Genomic DNA, 13,521 nt, shown 5'->3' on the forward strand with positions numbered 1-13,521 from the left:
ATATTCCACGGGTACATGAGTCATGCCTAGAACATCCAAGGGTTCCTCCGAGTAGGTTTTAAGTTTCGTCTATGTTTTTGTTAGGGTTAGTGGCTGGAGTCCATCTTTGATTTTTCTAAATGCTGCCACTCCCATTACTGATACGGCCGCACCAGTGTCTATTTCCATTATTGTCGTCCGCCCGTTCACCCGTGGGGTAATCCTAATGGGTTCTGCTTTCTTCGTTGCAATATTATATAATTGTTCCCCTTCGGAGGAGGATGGGGCGTCTAGGTTGTGTACTTCCCTGTGTCCCCACCTGCTATTCCTCTTTTGCCACCTCCTTCTAGGGTTTCGGTCATTGTTACCCCACTCTGTCTGGTGCCAGAAACGGTCCTTCTCTGTTGGGGGAGCCTCAGCCGGTACTTCCCTCTGTCACCAGTTAGTCCTGGCAGACTTGGGAGCAGTTTTCGGGTTTACCTTTTTCCCTCTATTCCTCAGGTTTTTCCTGAGAGAGGCTATCTGGCAGCAGGACCCATTATGGTAGTCCCTCTCACAGGTATCTACCTCCATTGGCGTGCCCTGTAGTTCCTGCGCCCCACTTGCTGCCTTTTCTAGGGACAGTGCGAGCTGTAACGCCTGCTTGCAGTCTAGCTCCGTTTCCGCCAACAGGCGTTTCTGTATTGTGAGGTCGTTTATACCACACACTGACTAACCGGTCCCGAAGCATTTCATTTAGCGTCGGGCCAAACTCACATTTTTCCGCCAGCCTTCTCAGGCGGGTCAAGAAATTTGTGACTGACTCCCTGTCTTCCTGCTTCGCTGTGTAGAATCTGTACCTATGCAAAATGAGGGGTGATTTTGGGTCGTAGTGCTCTTTCACCAATTCCGTTACTTCTTGGAAAGTTTTCGTGTCCGGCGCATCGGGATAAGTCAGACTATGTATAATGGCGAAAGCTGAGGGTCTGCTCGCCGACAGCAGGATAAGCCGTCTCCTTTCGTCCGTCAATATATAATTTGCCCGGAAGAAGTAACACATTCTCTCCACATACTGGGACCAGTCCTCAATAGCCGTGTCGAATGCCTCTAACCTCCCAAAAAATGGCATTTTTAAAATGGCAAGGCTTACCCTCCGAGTGCGGCAGCTGGTCTCCTCAAAATTCTTAGTTTACCTCGTCGCCACTGTAGTAATCCACGGGAGGCAGGAGTTCCATCACCACACCAATATTTATTTACAATAACGATATTACAGGAGCAGCTACAAACAGTGCTGCCAGCAGTCCAGTCAACTTAAGACTCTCTCACAAAGCCTACACAGGTGATTATATGGGCCCCCTCAATGAGCTATCATTGAGGGAGCTCATACTCCAATTGGCCAACCAATAAAGCCAATTGGAGTTCATTACATTCGCGAAGCTCCCTTCCAGGAACAAGTCGTCCATCCTTCCCACCTCCGCCAGGCTCGAAACCCGCCATCCAACTTCCCCGGGACAAATCGGTTGTTGTCACATATTGGGGACCAGACCGACGCTCTCACTTCCCCCGCATGCTTCCTCCATTGGCCCCAAATCCACAAAGCCGCCACCACTACAGGGCTGGTGGAGTACCTGGCCGGCGGACACGGCAGGGGAGCTGTGACCAGGGCTGCCAAGCTGGTGCCCCTGCACAAAGCAGCTCCCAAACCGACCCCGTACCCACCATCCATTTCCTTATCATGGCTATGTTAGCTGCCCACAGTAAGAAGTCTTACAACACCAGGTTAAAGTTCAACAGGTTTGTTTCGAATCACTAGCTTCCGGAGCACTGCTCCTTCCTCAGGTGAATGAAGAGGTGGGTTCCAGAAACATATATATATATATACATAAACAAAGTCAAAGATGCAATACAATACTTTGAATGCGTGTCTTTGCAGGTAATTCGGTCTACAAAGCAGACGAGCAACTGTCTGCTTTCTTGCATCTTTGTAGAAACTTTTTTAAAAATAAATTTAGAGTACCCAATTCATTGTTCCAATTAAGGGACAATTTAGCGTGGCCAATCCACCAACCCTGCACATCTTTGGGTTGTGGGGGCGAAACCCACGCAAACACGGGGAGAATGTGCAAACTCCACACGGACAGTGACCCAGAGCCGGGATGGAACCTGGGACCTCGGCGCCGTGAGGCCGCAGTGCTAACCCACTGCGCCACCGTGCTGCCTATCTTTGTAGAAACTTAATGTCAAGGTCTACATGTGCGATCTTCTTGGAGATCCTCTCCACTGGAGTGATGAAACAAATATGTTGGACTTTAACCTGGTCTTGTCAGACTTCTTACTGTGCTCACATTCCTGTGTACGTTCCCTTGGCCACAGAAAAATACTTTTCACTGTACCTTGGTACATGTTGTAAAGATATGCAGACATGTAACCAATGGATAATCAGAACAAGACACAACCAATGGGTAATCAGAACATCCAGCGGTGGCATCACCACAAGAGGGCATCACACAACCACTGTAAAAGACAAGATACACAGGCCCTCTGCCCCTTCCACTGGCAGAAACCTAGAGAGCAAGAGGTATGTTGTAAGCAGCATCGTCACACCACCACATGTGGTCTAGAGTAAGTTCATATCGTTAGTAGAGTGTACTATGTTACTAGAGTTAGATCAGTAGAGTGTAGAACTCATTTAGGCGCTTTGCTAATTGCTCAATAAATACGTTCAACTTACCTCGAGGTCTGGAGTATTCTTCAACAGCATCTACACCAAGTAGCGGCTTATGTTACTCAAAGTAACAACAACATATGGTACAAGGAGTGGCTACTGTATCTACCTAGTTAAACTCAGTAAGTTCAGAGACAAACTTAGACAGCTCTTTGGCAACAGAGCCAACACAAGCATCGCCGCCGGAACAAAGCTACCGAATCCAGGCACGATGGACAAGACTCGTTGTCACCTCAGGACCACCGGTAATCTCAGTGCTAACTGGCATTCGTTTAAACAAAAATTTCAACTATATGTAGAAGCTTCTGAATTGAACAGTGTGACCGATGCGCGGTTAATAGCCCTCCTACTGACCACAGCGGGTGACCACGTGATAGAGATCTTCAACTCATTTCAATTCACAGAAGGGCAGGACAAAACAAAATACGAAACTATCCTGGAAAAATTCGATAGCCACTGCGAGGTTGACACAAACAAAATATTTGAGCGCTACATCTTTAAACAAAGGATGCAAGGTAAAGATGAATCCTTCAATAGTTTTCTCACTAACCTTAGCCCAATCCTGCAACTTCGGTGACATAGCTGACTCCATGATCAGACACCAAATCTTTTCTGGAATCCACTCTGATCCTCCAAGAGAGCAACCACTAAAAATTAAACATATGACTTTAAAGATCACTATTGAAACATGCACTGTAAATGAACATTCAAAAAAATTGGTACTGACAATACAAACACTGAGAGTGAAAAACAAACCTCACACGAGGTGGAGAGCGTTCAGACCATCTCCCGATTGCAGCGCCTCCACATCTCTGATGGCAGCCACCTTGAGCGCTCCTCCTTGGGCCCGGCACATGCGCAGTACGACCGGAAACACGAATCGACCGAGAACCACACCGCACATATGCGACGACGCATGGAACGTCATGACGCCGACGTCATAATGTGTACAAAGTGTGGAACCGTCCACTTTCGAAAAAAATGCCCTGCAAAAGGCAAACAATGTCTTTAATGTGGGAGACTCAACCAGTATACTGCCCAGTGCAGATCTGCACCACAATTCAGGAGTAAGCGACCACAGTTGAAACAGACCCGCATCAGAAGTGTGCAACACGAAATGGATGACTCTGATCAAGGTAGTGCAACAGACCCAGACGAAGACTACCTGGATAAAACATTCCGAGTAGGCATCATCACAAAGTGCGAAAACACCACACCAGACACCTCGCAAGTAAAATCAATCCTTGCCATTGATTTTGAGGATGAATGGAACGCAGTGATGGATGTCAACCGATGCCCCATCCAGTTCAAACTGGACACAGGTGCCTCTGCCAACCTGATCTCGAAGTTTGACTTCACGAAAGTCAAGAAGGCTCCCAAAATCCTCCCAGCTGCCTGCAAACTCCAGGCCTACAATGGAAATGCAATCATGGCACTGGGGTCATGCCATCTGACAGTATCCAACTGACACATAGAGACAAGCCTGAGATTCGCGATTGTCCAACCAGACAGGGCATCCCTTCAAGCAACTGAACCTCATTCAAAGGGTCTACACCATGACGTCGTCTCATCAGGATCTTCAGGCCAGCATCGACGACATACTGAACCAATACCCAGATGTCTTCAGCGGAATGGGCACACTTTCATACGAGTACAAAATTCTACTGCGGGCTGATGTAAAACCAGTGGTCCACCCACCAAGAAGAGTTCCTGCTCCACTGAAGGATCGACTAAAAGCAGAACTCGCAAGCCTACAGAAGAAAGGCTTCATCTCTAAGGACACTGAACCAACTGACTGGGTCAGCTCGATGGTGTGCGTCAAGAAGCATTTGGGGGACCTACGAATCTGCTTCGACCCCCAGGATCGAAACAAAAACATTATGCCGGTACATTACCCAATCCCAAAAAGGGAAGAAATCATGAGCGAAATGGCACACGGGCGCTTCTTCACGAAACTAGACGCATCCCAAGGATTCTGGCAAATCCAACTCGAAGAATCCAGCAGAAAGCTCTGCACCTTCAACATTCCTTTTGGCAGATTCTGCTACAGCCGAATGCCATTTGGCATCATCTCGGCATCTGAAATATTCCACTGCAACATGGAACAGATGATGGAAGTAATAGACAGGGTTCGTGTCTACGTTGACAATGTCATCATCTGGTCTTCAACTCCGGAGGAACATGTGTCGCACTGAAGAGAGTATTCCAACGCATACATGAGCATGGCCTCAAGCTAAACAAATCCAAGTGCAGCTTTGGGATGTCCACGCTCAAGTTCCTGGGTGATCAGATATCGAAACACGGTGTCCGCCCGGACACGGACAAAATAAAAATCATTGAGGTAATGAAAGTCCCCGAGGACAAGAAAGCAGTACTGCGCTTCCTTGGAGTGGTAAGCTGCCGACGCAAATTCATCCCGAATTTGGCCACACACACAACGTCCCTAAGAAAATTGACAATGAAATCAACCGCCTTCGAGTGGACGACGGAACACCAGACAGAGTGGTTGGAGCTGAAGGCCAAACTCACCTCTGCACCCGTCCTCGCATTGTTTAACCCAGATCGCGAAACTAAGATCTCAACCGATGCAAGTCAGGATGGCATTGGAGCAATACTGCTACAGAAAGACGGCACATCATCATGGGTCCCAATAGCATACGCATCACGGGCAATGACACCGACAGAGACCAGGTACACGCAGTTTGAAAAGGAATGTTTAGGTCTTCTCACCGGCATCCTCAAATTCCATGACTACGTCTACGGACTGCCAACATTCACAGTTGAAACAGATCACAGACCTCTGGTCCACATCACCCAAAAGAACCTGAACGACATGACGCCCCGATTACAGAGAATTCAGCTCAAACTTCAGAGATACGATTTCAGTCTTGTGTACACGCCTGGCAAAAAGCTCACCATTGCAGATACATTGTCCCACTCCGTCACCTCACCGAGTGAGCCATTAGAGATCATCCAGCACATTGAATCGCAGGTACAAATGTGTGCAAGCAACCTCCCGGCAACGGACGAAAAACACGTTCTCATCAGAGAAGAGACGGACAAAGACCCCCTGCTGCAGCGAGTCATCTATAACCTCAACAATGGGTGGCCGAAAGGGCAATGCCCTCAATTCTACAATGTCAAAGACGACCTAACGCTGATCGATGGAATCCTGCTAAAGATGAACAGAATAGTGATCCCGCTGCGTCTCAAGCACATGGTACTGTGGCAAATTCACGAGGGACACCTGGGCATAGCGAAATGCAGACACAGGGCCCGGCAAGCCGTCTACTGGCCCGGCATCAACCAGGACATCACAGACATGGTCCTGGACTGCGAGACCTGTCAGAAGTTCCAACCAGCACAGGGTAAGGAGACGCTACAACAACATGACTTGGAAACCTCTCCATGGTCCAAGGTCGGCATTGACCTATTCCACGTGAATGGTCGCGACTACATCCTACTCATTGATTACTTCTCAAACTATCCTGAGGTATGAAGCTGTCCGACCTCACCACAAAGACTGTCATCAAAGCGTGCAAAGAGACGTTTTCGCGGCATGGTTTCCCGAATACTGTCATGAGCGACAATGGACCGTGCTTCCACAGTCGAGAATGGATCACATTTGCTAAAGGCTACAACTTCAAGCATGTTACCTCCAGTCCGCACTACCCGCAGTCCAACGGCAAAGTCAAAAAGGGGGTGCACATCATCAAACAACTTATCCACAAAGCCTCGGACTCGGCCTCCAACATATACCTTGCACTACTGTCGTACCGGGCGACTCCCTTATCAACTGACATGTCACCAGTTCAACTGCTGATGAACAGGGAACTGACAACAACGCTTCCGGCCCTACACCTGCCCAACCCAGATCACCTACTGGTAGTACAAAAGATGCAACAGCTTTGTGACAGTCAGAAACATCACTATGATGCACATGCCACTGATCTGGACGCGGTATCACCAGCAGACACCGTAAGGATTAAAATACCTGATGGCGGGTGGTCTGCCCCAGCTGACATCATTCGACAGGCCGCGCCCAGATCCTATGTGATAAAAACGGCAGACGGCACTATCATTCGAAGAAATCGAAGGGCACTTCAGAAAATCACACGCCCACGACCAATTCCCCCTCCACTGCCGTCTGTTGAAGCACCACCTCAAGACACCACGAACCACGATTCCACCAGTCGTGACTCCCACACGACTATCAAGACACTGGCATCTCCTCCCCCACCTCTCAGAAGGTCATCAAGGATGAGACGGAAACCCCAAAGACTGGACTTATGAACATTTTCTTTCTCATGTCTACTGTTTTTCCAAGTCATGCATATCATGTTATTATCTTTAGTACTGTCAGCCATAGTTACCATCACCACATTAGAAATGCATACAAAAAAAGGGGGTGAGATGTAATGATATGCAGACATGTACCCAATGGGTAATCAGAACAAGGCACAACCAATGGGTAATCAGAACACTCAGCGGTGGCATCACCACAAGAGGGCATCACAAGACCACTATAAAAGACAAGACACACAGGCCCTCTGCCCCTTCCACTGGCAGAAACCTAGAGAGCAAGAGGTGTGTTGTAAGCAACACCGTCACACCACCACATGTGGTCGAGAGTAAGTTAATATCATTAGTAGAGTGTACTATGTTACCAGAGTCAGATCAATAGAGTGTAGAACACATTTTCTCCCGAATTTACACCCACCAACAATAAACAATAATCAGAAACAAATATGTCAATCCCCATAACAAAAACAACGATCCCTACTTCCCACCAACCCCCAAACATCAGCCTGCATGTTTACATAAACAAATGCCAAAAAGGAATCAGGGATTACTCATAGTCACCCTTAATACACACAGCCCCGCAACCCCCCCCAACCCTCCCACCTATCCCCCCCCAACTAATGTTCGATGTGATCCAGTTCTTGAAAGTGCATAATGAATAATGCCCATGACTTGTAGAACCCCTCCGTCCTTCCCCCCAGTTCAAACTTAACCTTCTCAAGAGTCAAGTATTCCAACAGGTCCCCCCCGCCACGCCAGGGCACAGGGTGGAGAGGCTGCTCCCCATCCCAGCAGGATCCGCCTTCGGGGATCAACGAGGTGAAGGCTACAATATCTGCCTCCGCACCCGTTTCCAACCCTGGCTGGTCTGACACCCCGAATATGTCCGCCTGGGGCCCGGGTCCAGTTTAATGTGCACCACCTTCGAAATTACCCTAAAAACCTCCTCCCAGTACTCCTCTTGCTTTGGACAGGACCAAAACATATGAATGCCCCCCCCCCCACACACACACAACGCTCACGCACATCTTCTACTCCTTCAAAGAATCGGCTCATCCTCGCCCTCGTGAGGTGCACTCTATATACCACCATCAGCTGTATCAGCCCCAACCTCACACATGAGGTGGAGGCATTTACTCTCCGGAGCACCTCACACCAGACCCCCTCCTCTATAACCTCTCCCAACTCTTCCTCCCACTTTGCTTTGATCCCTTCCAGTGGTGCCTTATCCTCTTCCAAAATAGCTCCATACACCGCTGACATTACCCCCTTCTCCAGTCCCGTTGTCGGCAGCACCTCCTCCAGCAATGTGGAGGCCGGTTCCTCCGGGAAGCTCTGTATCTCCTGCCTGGCAAAATCTCGAACCTGCATGTATCTAAACATTTCTCCCTGCTCCAGCCCATACTTCGCTTCCAGCTCCCTCAATCCTGCAAACCGACCATAAGAAACAAATCTTCTAGCGTCTTAATCCCCTTCTCTTCCCATTTCCGAACACTTCCAACCCACCTCCCTGGCTCAAATCTGTGGTTCTCCCGAATCGGCATTTCCCTTGATCCTGCCCCCAACCCGAATTGTTGGCAAAACTGCCTCCAGATTTTCAATGAAGCTATTATAACCGGATTCCCTGAGTATTTCCCCGGCGCTATCGGAAGCGGTGCTGTTGCTAGTGCTTTCAGTCCCGACCCACTGCACAAACTCTCCTTCATTCTGACCCACTGGGAATCAACCCCTCTGACCCAGCCCCGCACCTTCTCCATATTCGCCACCCAATAGTAGTACATCAGGTTTGGGAGACCCAAACCCCCCTGCCTGCCTTCCCCTCTGTAGCAGCACCTTCCTTACTCTGGCCACCTTCCCTCCCCATATGAATGAGGTAATCCTTCCCTCAATCTCCCTGAAAAAAGCCTTTGGCAGGAAAATCGGTAGGCATTGAAAAATAAACAGAAATTGCGGCAACACATTCATTTTAACCGCCTGCACCCGACCCGCCAGTGACAGAGGGAGACCATCCCACCTCGCCAGGTCGGCTTTCCCTCTCCCCACCAAACTAGTGATGTTGTACCTGCGAAGCCTCCCCATCCCCGGGCAACCTGCACCCCCAAATACCTAAAGTGAGTCCCTGCCCTATGGAATGGCAGTCCTCAGCCGAGACACCACAAAATACTCACTCTTGTCCAGGCTCAGCTTGTACCCCGAGAAAGACCCAAATTCTCGCAGTAGCTCCAATATTCCCCCTATCGACACACTCGGTTCCAACACATATAACAGCAAGTCGTCGGCATAAATGGACACCCTATGCTCTATCCACCCCCCCCCCCCCCCCGCTCTATTCTTTCCATGCTCCCGAACTTCTTAATGCGATGACCAACGGCTCAATCGCAAGTGCAAACAGCAGGGGGGACATAGGACATCCCTGCCTTGTCCCACGGTGGTGAGAAAAGTATCTCGAGCTGATGTTGTTTGTGCGGACACTCGCCTTCGGCTCCTTATAGCTTTACCCAGTTCACAAATCTTGGTCAAATCCCAAACCGCTCCAGAACTGCCATCAAGTACCCCCATTCTACCCGGTCAAACGCCTTCTCGGCGTCCAATGCCACAACCACCTCTGTTTCCTTCCCTTCCGCCGTTGCCATAACTACGCTCAAAACACTCCTAATGTTCGAAAAAAGCTGCCTCCCTCTCACAAATCCCGTCTGATCCTCACCTATCACCTTCGGGAGGCACTCCTCCAGCCTACTCGCCAGTATCTTCGCCAATACTTTTGCGTCCAAATTCAGAAGTGATATGGGCCTATACGACCCACACTCCATCGGATCCTTATTTTTTTTAGCAACAGGGAAATTGATGTCTCCCCAAGGTTTGTGGCAACACCCCCTTCCCTATCGCCTCTTCAAACATCCCCACCATCAGGGGTGCCAGCTTATCCTTGAATTTGTTTTAATATTCCACCGGAAACCCATCCGGCCCTGCCACCTTTCTCGACTGCATCCTCCCAATCGCATCCTTTATCTCCTGCTCCACTATTGCTTCTTCTAATGTCGTCCTGTCCACCTCCCCTAACCTCGGACACTCCAACCCAGCCATAAATTCCAGCATCTCACGGTCTCCCCCGGGTGGCTCTGACCTGTACAACCTCTCATAAAACTCCTCAAAAACCTTGTTAATCAGCTCCGGGGCCACCACCAACTTCCCAGCCCTATCCCTCAACTGGAGAATTTCCCTTGCTGCTGCTTCCCTCCGGAGCTGATCTGCTAACATACTCCTTATCTCCATGTTCATAAACTGCACCCCTTGCTCGTCTCAGTTGGCGCACCGCCTTCCTGGTGGACAGTCGGTCGAAGCTCGCCTGTAGCTCCTTCCTCTTTTCAAGCTTCGCTGGGTCCCCATCCTCTGCATAACTCCTATCTACCTCCAACATCTCATCTATTAACCTCTGCCGCTCCAACCTTTCCTCTTTGTCCACCCTGGCCTAAAACGAAATTACCTCACCCCTCACCACCGCCTTTAGAGCCTCCCAGACAACTGCCTTCGACACCTCACCTGTACAGTTGAAACCTACATATTCCTTAATTACCTTTTCAATTTTCTCTCAGAACAATTGGTTCCCCAAAAGCCCCACATCCAGTTTCCACCCTGTCATAATATCCACTCATGTATATCATGAGATGCAGACAGGCAGTGATTGACACACAGGCTAACCAATGAACACAAGACACAGAACAACCAATCACCGGACAGGACACCACCACTATAAAGCCCACAGGGCATTAAGGCTCTCTCTCTTTCACAGGACATGGCTAGGGAGATAGTCACAGTGCACAGGCCAATGAACATCATCACCATGCGGTAGAGAGCTAGTCTGGTCAAGCTAGTAGGAGGTTATCAGTTAGGTTAATAGAGTATCAACCCACAGCAGATTATGTAAAGCAATCAACAGGTTCAATAAAACAGTGTTGGACCATCTCCTGTGTCGGAAGCCTGTTTTTCGTTTTACTGCATCCAGTTGCAGTCGATGTTAGACCAGCACAGATAACACATCACACCCTGGCCTCTGCGCTACTTCCTTTTCCAGTATAATATCCACCCAATGCGGAGCATGATCTGACACTGCAATTGCCGAGTATTCCGACCCCTTAATCCCAGCAAACAAAGCCTTCCCCACCACGAAAAAGTCAATCCGTGAGTATACCTTATGGACTGCTGAGAAAAACGAGTACTCCCGTTCCCTCGGTTGCAGGAACCTCCAAGGGTCCACCCCTCCCATTTCCACCATTCGCCCAGCTAATACCTTCGCCCCCCCCCCCCCCCCCCCCCCCCCCCCCGATGGGACCAGCGACACGCAGCCGTGACCTGTCCAACCTTGGCTCCTGCACTAAGTTCCAGTCCCCCCCCACAATCAGTTTGTGTGTCCAAGTTGGGGATGGCCCCTAACACCTTCTTTGCGAATCCCACATCATCCCAATTGGGACCGTATACACTTAACAGCGCCACTAATCTCCCCTCCAACGCCCCTGTCACAATCACATATCTACCCCCCTGATCTGCCACCACCTCCATCTGGAAGCGTACCCTTTTGCCGACCATTACCGCTACCCCTCGAGCCCTTCCGTCAAATCCAGAGTGAAACACCTGACTAACCCAGCCCTTTTTAAGTAAGTGTAGAACTCATTTAGGAGCTTTGCTAATTGCTCAATAAATACGTTCAACTTACCTCGAGGTCTGGAGTATTCTTCAACAGCGCCTACACCAAGTAGCGGCTGACGTTACTCAAAGTAACATAACTTCACACATGTGACAATAAACAAACAAATTCAAAAAACAAATCCAAATCCAGTGCTGTCAGACATGCTGAGAACCCCCAGCATTTTCTTCCAGCATCTGCAGTAATGTGCTTATACCCTGTTGAAGTTGCTTCTATCAATCTTGCAGAAAGTGCTTTGCAGGTTATAATAATTCACAGCATAAAAACATTCTCATCATCTCCTCTCTGGTTATTTTGCCAATTATTTTAACTCTCTACATTTTGGTTATTGACCTCCCTGTCAGAGGAAGCCACTTCACCTTACTTTAAGGGTTTTGTCAGTTGCAAAATTTACTTTTCCGAATTTTTGACTGCATCATCACTTTGAGCACAGAAGTGGGTGAGAAAGCTAATAACTTCACCCCCTTATCTACTTTAATTATTTTTTATCATTTATCTGTCCTTAAAATAACCAGTTGTCTCCTTGTAGGTTGACTCTTTGTTACTCAGGCAATTTGGCACCAAAATGTATTGGAGTTCTTTTTAAAAATAAATTTAGAGTACCCAATTATTTCTTTTTCCAATTAAGGGGCAATTTAGCATGGCCAATCCACCTAACCCGCAGACATAGGGAGAATGTGCAAACTCCACATGGAGAGTGACCCAGGGCCAGGATTCGAACCCGGGTCCTCAGTGCTGCAGTCCCAGTGCTAACCACTGCGCCATGTGCTGGCCCTAATATTGGAGTTCTTTGAAGGAATCACATGTTCTGTGGATAAGGGGGAACTGGTGGATGTACTTCGCTTCAATTTCCAGGAACCATCTGATACAGTACCACAGAAAAACTCATGTTATAGGGGGTAACATGTATTGAAGATTGACTGGAGAACAACAAACAGAGAGTTAGCATAAATGGGTCTTTTTCTGGTTGCCAGGATGTAATGAGTGGTGTGCCACAGGGATCAGTGTTGGGACCTCAACTTTTTACAATTCATACAAATGACTTGGATGTAGTACCAAAGCAATGGTTGCTAAATTTGCTGATGACACAAAGATAGGTTGGAATAATCTGAAATCCCCCCCCCCGCAATGGTACTGTGGAAGTAACTACACCGCAGGGACTGCAGCAGTTCAAGAAGGCAGCTTACCACCATCTTTTCAACAGCAACGAGGCCTAGCCAGCAATATCCACATCCTGTAAATGAATGATAAATGGAAAGGAAATTATGAATAGGACATAAAGAGTCTACGAAAAAATATAGATCGGTTAGGTGAGTGGGCAACGATCTGGGAAATGGAACATAATGTGGGAAAATATGGAATGGTTTGCTTCGGCAGAAAAAATAACAAAGAAACTTACTATTTAAATGTTGACAGATTGCAGATTCAGAGGAATTTGGGTGTCCTAGTGCATGAATCACAAAAGTCCAGTATGCAGGTACAGAAAGTAATTTGGAAAGCTAATAGAATGTTATTATTTATTATGAAGGGAATTAATTTTTGAAAAAAAAATTTAACGTACCCAATCAATTTTTTCCAACAAAGGGGCAATTTAGCATGACCAATCCACCTACACTGCACATCTTTGGGTTGTAGAGTTTATTATTCCTTGTGTCTGAATAAAGCTCGTAGTCTTACAGTTTAAGTAGATGCTTTATTGTGTGAATTTGTTCTTTCTCTTCAACGCTTATACTATATGTTACATCTGAGCTGTCTGTATCCTGCTCACCAGCTGCCGTTCCTGTGAAGAGTGCCCCTTGACTTCCTGTTGGTCTATTATATACATCTCTGGTGC

Source organism: Scyliorhinus canicula, chromosome 3, assembly GCF_902713615.1.
Source record: "Scyliorhinus canicula chromosome 3, sScyCan1.1, whole genome shotgun sequence".
NCBI classification, from domain to species: domain Eukaryota; kingdom Metazoa; phylum Chordata; class Chondrichthyes; order Carcharhiniformes; family Scyliorhinidae; genus Scyliorhinus; species Scyliorhinus canicula.